At 34.7% G+C, this 15,096-nt stretch overlaps 1 protein-coding gene across 1 annotated transcript in view; it reads left to right on the forward strand.

Moving 5' to 3' along the window:
- Positions 1-8,061, forward strand: part of LOC113235419 (LIM domain transcription factor LMO4) — a 115,050-nt gene extending 106,989 nt beyond the window's left edge. Inside the window, exon 5 of the mRNA XM_026471104.1 lies at positions 4,663-8,061. The gene's annotated coding sequence lies outside the window, so the exon portion shown is untranslated. The remainder of the gene's footprint in view (positions 1-4,662) is intronic.
- The last annotated feature ends 7,035 nt before the right edge of the window (positions 8,062-15,096 follow it).

A 15,096-nucleotide genomic window follows, 5' to 3' on the forward strand; every position in this document is an offset into this window, starting at 1 on the left:
GTATATAATCCAGATGTTTTATATCAATACTCTTATTGATCTAACTAGTTCTTATTACCGACTAGCAATTAACTACATATTAATATATATAAAGAGTAACTAATTTATCTCTTTAATATTTTGTGACAAGAGTATTACCAATTTTTTTATCGTACTTGAATATACTATCATGGACACCCTACATATAGTCCCGAACGTGCAAGTATCGCTCGCCAGAAATCGTTCTGTATTGAGTTAGTGCCGTCCCGTGTGTTTGCTCGCTAGTTAATGGAATGCCGATGGGCCATTGTGGCTTTACGCGTTTTCTATTCAACATTGATATTAAATCCTATGTCCGGACTTACAATAGTTTCTCGTAGTACAGTCGATAACTAAACTGTTAATTTAAAAAAAAATAATGTAAATCGGCACACGGACTATAATATGCGAATATTTAAATATAAATATGCAAAGACGTGAACAGAACGCCTTGGTCTGAATTTATTTTTTATTTTATTTTGTTCCTTATTATTACCATTCATGTAGGTTATCTAATGTATGTATAATAATGTATTTGAGTGTTAAAAATCACAACAGGTAAACAGATGCTAAATACGATTAAGTTATTACCAGTCCTCATACTCGAGCTCTGTCCGCCGTTTTTGCTTTGTGCCATATGGTCAATGTCTTATGTCAATTATCTCGCACAAAGTCTCGAAAATCATAGAAAAATGCCTTATTATCCTACTTAGCAGAGCAAAAAGGATAGTCGCACCTATAATGTTATCCATGGTAGTTTTTCATGTCATCGTTAAGTCTTATTGTATTTAATTTTAATAAATTTTAAATTTTTACTGCAATATGGTCGCTTCTTTTTTGGAAAACTAAGTCAACATCTCAAATCCGTCATCTTTCAGCTATCGAACGCTAGATGGCAGCACATTGATTAAAATTTCAATATAATAATAGGTAATTCAACATTCAACGATAAACCAACAGTGTAAAGTATAAATTATATTAACAATCTAGATGAATTTGCATCTTTTTAAATTGGAAACTACGACCAATCATTATCAGGATTTCATAGTGTTTAACGTAATTATTATGATTATAATATGAGTTTTGGCGACAGCGTTTTTAAAAATAATCGACGGTTAAGGCACTTCCATTGTTTTTTTTTTCTTCTTTGGGTGAGATGCAGATCAAATGCCCACTTATTCCTTTTTCATAAAAAAAAGTATGAATATCAAGGTGCTAAAAACATTACGAATTATTATTATTATATTGAACGATATTCAATAAAATAAAATTGTATAAACAAACTACTTAGTGAAGAAAAGGAAGGTGTGTGTTGCCCAGAATCCCTAAGAAAACTAGAATAATTTTCGCGCTGAGCTGAATTCGAATAATTCTATTCGAAAACCATAAAGAGAAATTTAAAAACGTATTCTTTAAGATTTCCATTTATATTTTTTAAATGCACTTTGTACTAAGTACACACATATTGAGTTTATGCCTTACCCCTCGTGGCTGTGGACGTAGTCCCAGATGTGGACCGGCGAGGCGGTATCACATATCGGTCATTAGGTACTGCAGTCCGGCAGTTTGCTTCTACCTCACTCACCCGTGACCTTTGCAAATTGCGCTTTGCTCCCTGGAACGCACACTGCTATACAGGTTACGTTTGTTTTGCTAACTTTCATGATAAAAAATGTGATAAGCGTAGTAGAAATCATGAGACTCTGACGGGTGTCAAATAACAGCTGTTTAACCTTTCGGTCGAGTGGATATAATAAACATTTAGCATGGAATAGTTGATTTTATTGCGATTTCATATGGGAAGTAAAAATTGTTAACAAAGGCGAAGGTGAATGATTTAAAATTTTTAAAATCTAGGGTAATTTTCTAGTTCTTCACTCGTATGAAATTTTAATTCTGCATTTATATTAATCGACTTTTGTATGAACATATACCTGTAGTATTTTTTCAAATGCATTGGCTCTTATGGCATCTCCTTTAACCTTTATAACATTTGGTAAAGAAAATACATCGAAAACATCATTAGAAAACACTTTATGTAATCGCACTTAGAAATATTGTACAGGCTAATCCGCAACGACAGTTATGTAATAGTTTTGAATAGTCAATGTAATAGTAAACATGTTGTCACATCATAAGCCACATTATTTATCTCTCGAGAACTTCAGTAAACTCGACCAAGGTAAGAACCGGTTTCGGACCGCGGGGACCATCCCCCTCATTCGCTGTGAAATAAACCCATTATGTAAATTAATTGAAGCGCTACAGACAAATAATTCATAGAGTTGTATCTAACTAATTAAATAAGTATTCATAAATACGACACGACAATTTTCATTGTGAGCCAATGCAATAGACGGTTGTGTTTCGTCCGCAGTGAATAGGGCCCACATTCGGTCGGGCAAGTTTCAATAGCGTCCGTATTAGTTTGAAACCTAATTGTTTCGCTGCGATCCGGAGAGCCCGCGACTCCACCCGCCACCACGATACGCGACAATGCTGCGGCGACAGTATGTCGCTTCACGAATATTACATGCTCGTTTAATTAAAGCAATTCCTAATTCATAACCCGACAGTGATAAAATAGACAGCTCCGTTCGCTCGTAATTAGATACGCAATTATTGCGGCCCGTTTGAATTCATTACGCCAAAAGTATGCTGTAGCTAGGCAAACGTGATTTATTACGTAGCACTGTCTTGCTGATCGTAATTAATATCGCGTTACACCTGCGCCGTATCGCCACCCCGCGGCCCGCACCAGCGACACCACTGTATCAATTACACGCTGTTTCCGAAACACTTTTAACCCACCAGCGCTGCCCGGCCTGCACGCTCTGAAATAATTAATCAGCTACGAGATCCTCATATTGTTTCCCCGTTCTATTATTAGGCAATAAGCGTGTTTTCCGCGGCCGTCGAGCGCACGTAATTGGAAACCCTATACGGCTATTTAATTTACCTAGCCGCGCCACCTGGTTCGATGGCGAAACAATTGCCGAGCGCCTAATTATATTTTAATCGCAACATGCCCCCCGCTCCGAGGCGGGCTCGCTGGCGCTTCACTGGGCGGGCGGCAGGGGGTTCACAACACCACTAATTCATTTGTGCGGCGAGCCTCGACCGATGAGCCTCCAGCGACTGTTTATTCTCATAGGAGAGTTTAGGTCTCCTGAAGCAATGCCGCCGCTAAACACATTACCCAAAGCGTTTATGTGAAGGGTTTAATTATGCACTCTACGTTCGAGCGCAATGGCACAATAGTTAATTAAGTTGTGCACATTGTTTAAAGACGTTTATTGCAGCTTCGCACTAAATTTAATTTATGCATGAACTTTTTAATTCGGCTAGGTATATTAATATGGTAACAATGTCGAGCGTCTCGTACGACGGTACACACCAACTCTACCCGAGTTGATCAAGTGCAATAAATATTAAAGTTACAATATCATTGTTAGAACACTCCGTATACGAGCAGCTGTTACCGCGAACTATGTCAATTGTGTAGACGGCTTTGTTCGCGGCATTAACTATGAAACTGTTATTACAATACATACCAAGAATCAATTGATTTAGATTAGTTATTGTATATGCGTAACAGGGCTGGGAGAACTGTGGTATTAGAATAGTGATTGGCTAGCAAAGTTAAATTACTTAGGTTGTGTGGACGGTGGCAACCACTGGCGGCGGCGCAGCATACGGTGCAGCGTCCGGCAACTAGCACGTCGTGCAATCAATTTCACAGTCGCTGTGTGAAAAATGGAGGCGAACGCCCGCCACCAGCGCCATGATGTATAGCATCCATAGCATCCAACCGTTGTATTTATACTTCGTTTAAGACGTTATTATACAACGTGAGAAACACTGCACTTTCTACCCGAATGAGATTTTTATACAAAAATTGTTGGACGTTCAGGTTGAAAAGCTGCCTAGTGTTTTCTTCTTAAATATCTATTAAAGTGGTGTATGCAATCCTAAATTTTAATTTGCGGTAAAGTAAAAATGTAATATTTTGAGTTTATATTATTTATATGACCTTCTTTTGCTTTATGCTTAACTTGTAACAAAATTATAAAAGTAAATTTGCCTTAAAAAGTAATAAATTGGCCTCAATTGTTTTATATTTTCATATTACCAGTGAATCCCTGCAATTGTTTATAACATATTAACTTTTTAGTAGAATACGTTAGCGTCATGTATGTGCAAAATCTTTTTAATAAAAACTTGTCTTTGATAAACCACTTAAGAATTTTGCTCAACTGTATATTATGCGGGTGAATACACACACATTTTAAAACGAAAGAGTCATCGTAAGGTCGTATGGCGGTCACATGGCAAAGCATTATACGATTTAGCAGCGAACTGCTCCTGTGCCCTCTCCTCCGCATTAGTTTGAAAGCCTCCTCGTGGCCGGAGGGGTGCGGGCGGCGAGCTGCGCATTGGCCATTAGCGTGATTAGAGGAACCCCCACCACACGCGAATTCTTTAGACCTCTCATCTCATAATAATACATATTTCATTATTTATGTTACCTCTGTTTTATTTCAATCTGCTCTCCCGGAGATTACTTGTATAATGTAAGCAAAACCTACATTTAAAATTTTAAAGCTAAGCATTTTTGAAATGTTATATTTGTGTTGTTCACAGATGATGGCGTGTTCGTACTTGAGCACAGCTGGGATAAAACAAGAGCCGTCGAGTGCTGCATGCTGGACACCGCCTGCTCTGACTGGACTCCCTTGTTTTGAGGGTCCTTCTACTTTGTCCATGCCACCGCCTTACATGAGGGCGCCATTGGGAGTGCCGATGGCTGCCCCATTGCCTGCTGTATTACCAGAGCCAGCCCTTGATCTAAGTACGACAACATCATCTCTTAATCCACGATTCCCTACTTCGCCTAGAGACGATGTATCCGAGTGATGGTGTAGTGCCACAGACTTTGACACAAGTCCAATTATTACTGATCGCATGAACCCCTTACCATGAATTTCCCAATATATTTCCAAACGCGATCAATAATAATTTTACTAACGTTGTTGGTGAAAACTTTAAATTATACTTTAGTACCTATTACATATTTATAATTTCGGTTGTGAAAATGGCAATTGTGTAAATGTAACTCGCTGCATGTAAATTTCCATTTCTGGTACTTAAACAAAAATTAAATAAGATGTGTTAAACACATGCGTGTTGTTTCTTTAGAAGCGATTATAAAATATTAATTAAAACGGCATATCGTAACACAATATAATGGGACATCTCATCAAACTTTGTACGCATTTGTTTAACTTTACGAGCATTTATAAACTGAAGGAAATAATCGCCTATAATAATATTTTACCTCTGGATAGATATCGTGTCTCTCATGTTGGATTTTCTGTTATTTTACACAATATGTGAAGAACAGGCAAATTATAAAATCCAAATTAACACATTAGGTAGCCTCATAAACGTGGGGCAAACCGATTATCACATATTATCCATTGATTCAGAAATAAATAATGGGTTAGCAAAGTTTTATAGTGTGTGAGACTCACGTCACTTTATGAGGTAGTTGAAGTATCATTAAAATCATAAGTATTACCTTCGTGTCTTGCCAGTAATAGGCTAATTTCCTCTTGTTTTTAAATTTTTCTTAAAATGTTCATATCGTAGTATTAAGTCACAATAATTTTTATTACGCTTCTGTGACATCTTACGTGTAGTAAACAACCAAGTCCAAATAAATTTATAAATTTATCATTTAAAATAATGAGTTTTAAAATGTGTTTTGTACCTATACTGTAAGGGTACAGGAATAAAACACACTAGTAAAATTTATTTTTCTACTATTATTTGGTGTCGTTCCATTAAATACAAGCCAACATTGTCAATTCTAAATGTTTGTACTCCACTGTAAACTTATTAATACAATGTGCTAGATATTGAACGTTAAAATTAGAAAGCTTTTGAGTTTCACATAATATTTAGAAGCGCAGCTACAGCACCACAGATTCCCCAATGCAGCGCCACAGCCCTACAGCGCAACCCTTCTACAAGTGTCTAACTTGAAGGCCGAAAATTTTACGCCAACTGAAATAACTCGGACAGTTATCCGAACGACAAATTGTAATAATTATTGTAGTTCCGCAATGTATGCATTATAATATTATTTTGACAACCACTAGTTTGTACTGTAGGCCAAGTAGGACCAATTTGGGAAATAACCTTTTCTAAATAGCTTCTGGGTGTTATGCGTGGTGACCCAGAGTAAATGCCTTAGCTCTTGTTCTCATAGTAGGGAATTCCCTTGTTCGAGACCAGATATCCGGTTTGGTTGTCTTAGCATATTATTATTATTAGTATATTTGTTTAGTTTAATTTTCTTTTATTCATGGTCTGGTAATAGAAAATATAAAACCTGTCACATTTGATTAATAAGTATACCCAAAACACGAACTATCTCCGTAAAGTTTATTTACTACATATATGACGTCACATTTAAAGTCCTAATATCAGGTATAATTTTTTCTTACAATGGTTCACAAATAAAAACTTACATTTTAAAATTTAAATAATTAATCATGTGTATTTTTGTTACAAACCGATATCTCTTATTATTTCGTTTTCGATAAATTACCTATCATATTCACATCATTGCATCAAGTATTTTTCATGTTGTGTCAAACACCGTATTGTAGACTGTACTACCAGAAGGACAATTTTTTTATTAATTTACGATATTATCTTGACGCACGTATTCTGTGATTTGCAATTGCTATGTAAATATTTTCTCGAATAAATTTGTTATTTCGTATGTATAAACGAAGGGCTGTTTTTAAACTTATAGCTCATCGATTTTATTCTTTTAAACTGTAAATATTAGCATAAATATCTTAGATATAAGTAGACACATGTTGTACCTAAACTTTAGGCGCAAAACTTCGTAGCAATAATTTTGATGCCAACATCTTTGAAGTTTAAATTCATGTTACTAACGGTCTCTGTATATATCGATCTATGTTTACCGTCGAAGTTGTTCCATTCAATTTTTAATGTACACAGTTAATATATATGTCAGTTATCTTAAACGCTAACATTCTCTTTGTGTATAGTATCGTCTCTACGTTAGTAGTAACGTATAAAATAAAACGAGTACGTGTATGCGATGATCGTGGAAACTCAGTCGATATACGGCGTATTTGGTACACTCAACCACATCCATCTATACAAAATTATCAACTTGCGAATTTGAACTCTATGGAAATACAATAAGGTACAATTTGGACTAATTTTGACCGTTTGTATAACTAGAAGTGGCTGCGATATCTACGGTTTAAACGTTTTAAGAGATTATTTGATAGTGTAAACAGAATTTCTTTCTCTGCTACAAAGTTTGTAATACGAGGTGATTAATTTAACTATTATTTTTATCCTATGATATCCTTATTCTCTTTACAATAACAGACGACTCTTTAAAATGATTCTCATTAGAAACCAAACGCCACGTATCTTATTGTCAAGTAGAACTAACCTATAATTTTATTTATTCTTCCAATAAAAAAAAACAAGTAATGTGTGGAATATTAATAACTTTACTGAGTACAGTTACGTTGTATTGTCAAGCACCTGAATTAGCTCATATAATATTTATAATGTTAGCGTTTAGTGAATCTTGCCATCTAACGATATGTTTAATTTATGGGAAAAAATATTGTAAACTGACTTGAGAATTTTTGTTTTGAATTTTCGTATTATTACAGATTTGCACCTATAATTTAAATCATGTAACGAAAACTTTTCAAACCATGCAATAACATAATACTGTCAATAACCATAGAAATTAACCCAGTTTAGACATTGTAAATAACTACATCAACCAAGTGCACCTTCTACAGTTTTGACGCGTGCTTCTCCTCTAGTAATATACCTTAGAATTTGTGCATTCTGCAAATCTGTAACTTATGAAAGAAGTCTCAAGTCAGTATAGGAGTCGGAAATGACAGCTAAAATGGTGTTACCAGTGTCCTCACAAAGAAAGATCGCATCTATATCTAGCCTAAGAGAGCCGGCGACAGGAAAAGAAAATAAAATTTTGTAAATTATCTTGTTGTTTTAGTTTTCCTTTTCAATTATAAACTATATAAAAAATAGCACATACACCACCGTCAATCAGATCATCCTGTCGTTAAAACGTGACAGTTTTGTTTTCATATAAAAGTTATGAATTAATTTGATTCTATGTTGCTATTTTGTACTTAAGTACCAATATGGTATGATCAAATACTATTGGCCCCTTTTTTTTGGAATATAAAAAAATATCATGTTTTTATGTAAAAACTATATAATTATGTGAAAAACTTATAATTTAAAAAAATGTTGGCATAGGTATTACATATTAATGTAACGTTAAGATTGATCATACCACGTTTGTACTTTAATAGAACACAGTCAATTTTTCGATGATGACACATTCATTCAAATATTTTTGCACGCAAGCAATATCAATATAATAAGCAGTATCGAAACAATTTAGTAGGTATAAATTACCACAACACCTACGGAAAAAAATATAACGTATCAAATTTGTTACCAGGGAAAAACGCGGCAATTGTGAAGCAATGATCAGAATCAAGTTCTCGGGCCAGATATCCGTTGGAAGGCTGGCGAAAGCTGATCCAAAATCAACGAAGTTCTGTTCATGGACTTTGCTAGTATAATTTTACGTATTAGTTTATGCCTAGTTATTAATATATTTTTGTATATTTTTATGAGTCGGGAATAAATAAATTGCAAAACAATGTATTTTAGGATAGATGCAAAAACACAACGCAATTGATTCAGTTCGACTATAGATTAGGTAACGTTCTTGTTCGTACGTTTCATTTCAAGCATGATTGAATGTTTACCTAGCTGTATTGGTTATTTTATAGTACACACATAAAACATTAAAATTATAATATACCTAATCAAAATTCAAGTAAACAATAATGACATGAAGTAAAAATATAAAACACAATGTGACAAAAATGTTTAGACAATATTTAAGTGAGAATTACAAAAGTTAGCAAAGGAACTTTTGACAATTGGCAAGAGGCCTCCTCTTGCCAATGTCAATGTCAGTTTGATTATTATGATTAATAATTTTGGCTTGGATATAAGTCCTTTGAGCCATGTCTTCGTTTAATTATGTTTCTGTAAATATGGCCGCCACAAAGAGGATAGGCAATTTGAGGCGGCGTGCTTGGATTGACTCGGGATTCCTTAGAACGGGCCGGTACGGGTATTTTAGTTCGAGATTCGTATAATTTCGCGTTTTAATCTTCGATTAAGGCACAATAGCACTATCCTATTCCACTTTAAATTAAATTTCACAAAATAATTGAGTTAAAATAAAAACGACACTTTTCCCTCCAAAAGGCCCAGAGCGAATCATGTCAGTTTGATTTTTTTATTTTTTTATTAAGGCTTTGGCAAAGCCATCAGCCTAAACATGAAGTTTAATTATGTTTCTGTAAATATGGGCGCCACAAAGAGGATAGGCAATTTGAGGCGGCGTGCTTGGATTGACTTGGGATTCCTAAAAACGGGCCGATACGGGTATTCTAGTTCGAGATTCGTATAATTTCGCGTTTTAATCTTCGATTAAGGCACAATAGCACTATCCTATTCCACTTTAAACTAAATTTTGACATTAAAAGAAAAATTGAAATTTAAAATAAAAACGATTCTTTTCCCTCCAAAAAGCCCAGAGCGAATCATGTCAGTTTGAGATTGAGAACAGTGTGACCATTTGTGGCAAATGTCTGCAATTTGGGCAGGTTTATTTTTTTATTCTTTTTCATTGCGACAGAACGTGTTAATGTTGTATTAAATGTGGCAGAGTTTGGCAGATTTAGAAATATTCAGCAAGCTCTTTATTATTTTAGGAACAAACTGAAAACTTTTTGTTTCTGCTAGTACGAAGAAACATCTGAATCGAAAGAGAGGACAATGTTATAAACATAACCTATATCAAGATTGTAGTCCCCAACTTCTAGAGATTGTACTCAATTAGTTTTTTTGATGCTTTGATAATGAATCACTAATATTGATAGGTCTCTTTAATGCACATCGTCCAAAACAATGGGTCACAAAACACACGGCATATCGCCATCCTTCTTTTATTAAAAATCCTGCGTTATTTTAAACGAATAACCGAAGTTTTTTTTTTCATACCCGTATTAATCATATTTACCGTATATGTGGGAAGCACTAATCATCCCTTTCCTGTACGTATGAGCAACAGTTGGCGAGTAATTTTTTTTTATAATATCAAGTGACGGGACGAACAAGTCGTGCGCCTGACAGTAAGCTACACGCCTATCCATAACAGTTGCAGTGCCACTCAGAGCTTTAAATCGCAAAGATCTTAGGGGCACTTCCACTGCGCCCGTCGTCACCCAGACGTAAGTTGACAAGTCCCATGTGCATGTAATTTCACCATTACCTTTACAGAAATAGGTAATGTGGCAGTACCACCAAAGACGAACTATTTCACAAAGAGCTGTACTGCTATTTACGCCGATTGGCAAATCTTTTCACCACGATGGCAAGCATTACAGTGTATATCCATCGATACGGTAAGAAGAACGCATATGTGACCTTTCGTATAAGCTAATTTAAAACAAAGATAATGTAACTCGTATTAACACTTTTACTTTTCATTATTAATACAAATCAGCGGACCTTACAAATTTTTCCATGTGCTACGGCTAAAAACGCTGGTTCGTTCCGTGGCTTAAAGTCTCTTCTAATCCAATTCCAACAAAAAGTATGCAAACCTGTTTGGTTAAAATTCTAAAGCAATCACTCAATAAATCGAATAAGTAACACTTTCACGTATATTTCAAAGATTTCGACTTGATATATCATTACTTTTTTTCAACAATATTCATTTCAATAGCATCGTAAAATCGTATTTGAAAAATGGTAGTTCAAAAGTGAGGGTATTATTACTCTATACTTCTATGACTTGCCTATGGTTGCTTAGTGCTGTTCGAAAAAAAACATTCGGTGCAATCAATCAAAGTTTAGTAATCGATTATTAAATCGAACATTTCAATCTCAATCGAACGAGTATCTAAGTGTAAGGATTTGAAGGAGGATTTAAATTGAAATTTTAAATATGCTTATATAGCTTATGTAAGGAAAACCGCTAGTATGATTCAATTGAACAAACCGATTCATTCAATTAATTAATCGGTTTGTAGTTGGCGTTACAATTGGCCGTCACTAAACCGTCTATGGTCAAGTCAATGACTTGTTTGTTTACTTTTTATTCAAAATGGATTGAAACGAAGTATAGTTGGCATAGCGTCTGGCACGGTTTGCTAGGAGACGTCGATTCGAATTCGGCCGGATCGCAGGAATATTTTGTAATTGTTCGATCTTGATATTAATAATTATGACAAACTAGTGGAGTAATTTAAAAAAAAAATTGAATATTAATTCTATACAAATTTAATTATTAAAAAAATGTACAAACGTCGCACTGCCAATTGACAAACACTAGAACGTTTGCTCTCGTACTTGCCTACGTACCTAATTATACCTCTATATACTCTAACTTTACGATAACGCCTTGAATACTATACAGGCAAACGACATAACCACATATTCACGCAATCAGTAGCAGTAGAGCTTCTTGTGAGAGTTTCTCCAGGGAAGTACTGCCATGACACCTATTTCTGCCACTAAGCAATAATATGAGCATTACTGTGTTCCAGTTTTGAAAGGTAAGGTTGTTGGTGAAACTAAAGACACATGGGACTTGTCAACTTTATGTCTCAGGGTGACGGACGAAGTGGCAGCGTCTCTCAAATATTTGCGATTTAAGGCGCTGATTGCCACTGCAATTGTTATGCGTAGACATGTGGTTTACCACCAGGCGTGTGACTTGTTGTTCATCCCGTCACTTGACGTCATTAAAAAAAATCCAATATTCACTCGTCATTTTATAACTACCTACCGATAGTTACTTTCAACGTGAAATGCGAACGAAGTCACAAAAGTTTAAAACTGACTGGAATATTTCTTTTATTAACCATTGTTGGTGAAGTACAGCTACTTCACTCCGATAACCAATTACAATAAATAACATTTCTGCCACTAAAATTTTGCGAGTGTTTTATTCACTGTAAACATTTGCATAATTTTACAAATTTATTAAAATTTATTATCAATGGACTCGGCGTATTGTTTTTTACAGAAAACACAATGAGATTGGATTAAATAGCAAGAAAGCAGTTGGTCGCCCCTGTTTACAATTGCAAATTGAACGATTATGTAAACAAGCCTTTGCGAAGCCTTTTTTGACGGCCTCATGACAACACAAGTGGACAAGATGGTGAATTAATATTCGAAAATATTTCAATTTCTTCTTGAAACATGGAGGGAGGAAAAAATCTGAATAATTTTTTTATCTGCCAATTACAGCCTATTTTGCATTAAATAATTTTTAAAGGAAGAAAACATATTTAATTAAATTGTTTTGAAATGAAATGGATTTTGATGGGACAAGCGAAAATAATAAGAAGGTTAGTTGGGAGAAATCCCTTTATGAGATAAGCTCGCCTTTGTACACAAAATTTTTAATTGTTTCTTAAAATTTGTAATTTACTTTGTGGTACAATAAGTGTTTACATGCATACACAATACAAAAATAAGTACCTAACTGGATAACATCTTATACACAAATCTGATCAGAAATTCTCCAGAAGAGTCTACTAGACCATCCAACTACTGCACAGATAATAATGTACATACCCAATGTAACATTGTGCCAAACACACATATCAATTACCTGATCTTAAATTAGGGAATTCCCTGTACTAGAAGTTCCAACGAATTTGACTCCGGAGCTCTATTCGGAATACCCATAAAAATTTAGTCATGTTTATCGCTAGGCCACCACCACCTGGATCATCAAGTGATGAGTATAACATCTCTCGATCCTTTAAGTCGAAATTTAGGGTTGCGTAGGTTGTGAAGCATGTCAGGTAGACGCGGTGAAATTCATTGCACGATACTGAAACGTTTGCCTGTTAGAAATTAAATATATATTTTTTTATAATATAAAGTGATGGGACGAACAAGTCGTGCTGCTAATGGTAGGGGACAAGCACCAAATATCGGACACTTTTGTTTGAAAATTTAAAAAAATACTAATCAACGCTTTAGAACTTTAAATTTAACCTTAAAGTAGTCTTTATTATAAGATCTATTAGAAATAATACAAATTCTTCATATTCCAGTTAAATATTTTAAGCTACAGTACGTGTTATAAAAAAAGAGAAAAATCAATGAATATCAAAATATTGCCTAAGACCAGCTATCCGGTTTTACGGTTCCAAAAATATTTTTTGTGATAACGATATTAGGTGACAATAATTATAATAAATGAAAGTAATCAAACAATTTCTTGACTTGTAATCTATCTTTGATTGGCTAATTAGGAACTTAAATATAAAAAAACATCACTTATATCTATTAGAGATCCAAAAGGAACTTTCTTCAAAAAGAAATAAACTCAAACTTAAAAAAACTATTTTCAACTTATATATAATAGATTTTTTTATTGAACATCAAAATATATATTAATTGCAAATTTGAAAAGTTTTGAAATTCTCATTTAATAAAGTATCATAATATTAGGTATCCAATATTAGGCTCGCTTAGGTACTATACGATATTAAGATTTTACAAAGCCAAAAAAACTCACTATAACCTAGTAAACATTATCGGTTTGAAAATATTCATGCATTTATTTGTATTAATAGATGCTGGACTTTATAAAACCTAGCATTTACAATGATAATTTGTACTTACCCCAACGAAAACAACAATTTTTCATAGAATAATATATTATTTTCTATTGGAAAAAAGTAACGTGGTCTCACCGTTCTGCCATTTTCTAAACTAGTCAGGTGATCTTTTTACAGTGGCGCCACTTTATAGTTGGCTATTAAAACATAAAACAAAAAATTGAGATCTATAAAAGAAAGAGATAGTCCACTATCCGAAATTAGGCAATTTTCCGGTATACGGTGCTGTTCCCCTAAGTACACACCCATAACAGTTGAAACGCCACTCAGAGCTTTAAATCGGAAAGATCTGAGGAGCACTGCCACTGCGCACGTCACCCTGAGACATAAGTTGACAAGTCCCATGTGCCTGTAATTTTACCAGCACCCTTACCCTTCAAAACCGGAACACAGTAATGCTGGCATTACTGCTTGGCAGCAGAAATAGGTAAGGTGGGAGTACTTCCCTGGACGAACTCTTCCACAAGGAGCTCTACTGCTTCTAAAAATGTCCTTGAAATATATGTAATAACATTTTAATAACAATCAAATGGAATTTATTTTTCCACAGATAAACTAATAAAAGATGTAAATTTTGCAGAATTTGTGATTTTATTTTATTGATCGAAGTTTAGTCAATCGTGTGTGCCCAGTTCACTCCAGTAGGTATCTTCTGTTTTCATTATCAATAAAAAAACAAGTTGAAAAACCGATTTTTCCAGTGGTCGAAATACGTCAAAACGTCTATTTTGGGTCTCACTTCGCGTTTAGAGTGTATGGGAAACCCAAGTGCCGACAGCTACCTTGCCCAACGCATTAGCATAGGAATACAATGGGGGCAATGCTGCCAGCATCTTGGGCACCTTGCCGCGGGCAGAGAACAAATAAGTAATGAGAACGGACACTCTCCGCCCCTCCCTAACTTTAGATACCGCACCGCGCCCCGCACATGGACGGTCACATTGACTGTAAGAGAACAAGGCTTCGGCGAGCCGTTTTCGCTCGAAGACGGCTTTGATATTTGAATATAGCTTTCATTTTTTCGTTACGAAATTAGTACGCTAATATATAACATAATTTTACGTTACTATTTACAATAGTCGTGAATTTGTGCTGTGTACGGCTATTTATAATCATCTAAAAGGATAAAGAGGGTTTCTTTAAGTAAGTAAAAAAACTTATGTCTGAGACTCATTTAGTTATTGTTTTCTTTAGTGCAGAGTAATATATAATACAGATTTATTATATCAATATAATA

The sequence above is a fragment of the Hyposmocoma kahamanoa genome, unplaced genomic scaffold, assembly GCF_003589595.1.
Source record: "Hyposmocoma kahamanoa isolate Upper Pololo Valley unplaced genomic scaffold, ASM358959v1 102, whole genome shotgun sequence".
Taxonomy (NCBI): domain Eukaryota; kingdom Metazoa; phylum Arthropoda; class Insecta; order Lepidoptera; family Cosmopterigidae; genus Hyposmocoma; species Hyposmocoma kahamanoa.